General features: G+C 39.4%; 1 protein-coding gene across 1 annotated transcript in view; it reads left to right on the top strand.

The window, feature by feature from the left end:
* The window catches only part of RECQL5 (RecQ protein-like 5), a 38,401-nt gene that overhangs the window by 2,110 nt on the left and 35,357 nt on the right, over nt 1–934 (top strand). The window lies entirely within an intron of this gene.

Genomic DNA, 934 nt, shown 5'->3' with positions numbered 1-934 from the left:
GGAGATGTAAGAAAATTTTCCAGTGACTTGAATGGCTAGGACTATCTCTGAAGATAAAAGGGAAACCTAAATCTCATGTGAGTGATCACAGGCCCAAATTCTGCCCTCAGAAAAGGAAAAATTTAGTGGATGAAATCATTAAATGAATAGGGAAGAAAACCAATAGATTCAGCCCATCTATTATGTCAGTTGAATCCTTCCCTTCTCTGAATAATAGCACATTGTTTGAGCACCTCTTTTAACACACACATCTCACATCTCAACCTTGTATCGTAGGCACCTATGAACTAGTCTTGTACAAGACAGGGACTGTCTTCCTCATTTTTGTATGCTCTCCCCTAGGAACAGGACCAGGGACACTCCAATGGGTCCCCAATCATACCTACTCGAAAAAAACCTCTTTCTTCATTTAAAGCAAAACAAAAACAAACAAAAACACTAGGTAGTACTAGGAAACAACCAGGGAGCCTTCTGACTGGAAGAGACCATACAAAACAACAAAATATGACAGTAGCTAATCCAACACCTCTCACTTTCCAGATGAAGAAATCAAGGTCCAGATATAAAATACTAGGCAACTTATTCTCTCTCCATTCTCCCCAAGAAATCTATTCCCCTTCTTTAACTTTGTGATTCTCAACCTGAGGAGGACGACAAAATCACCAATAGGCTTTACAAACTCACAAAGTAACAGAATCACTTAGGAACCTTAAAGAGTTCACAAATGCCCATATCCCACTCCGGATGTACCAAAATACATCTTCTCACTTTGGAGACCAGATATAGTCACTTTTAAAAGCTCCAAGATGCGTTTAGGGCACTTTTTTTTTTTTGAGAAAGTACCTTATTAGCTAGCTAAATCCACGTCACTTCCACTACCCAGAACACTCCCAATGCACAGAAGCCTTTAACTAAATGCCTAGGAAAAACTGGT

The sequence above is a fragment of the Propithecus coquereli genome, unplaced genomic scaffold (assembly GCF_000956105.1).
Source record: "Propithecus coquereli isolate 6110/MARCELLA unplaced genomic scaffold, Pcoq_1.0 Scaffold76, whole genome shotgun sequence".
Taxonomy (NCBI): Eukaryota; Metazoa; Chordata; class Mammalia; order Primates; family Indriidae; genus Propithecus; species Propithecus coquereli.
Note: the sequence above shows the minus strand (reverse complement) of the source record. Positions and strands in the feature narration are given on the sequence as shown.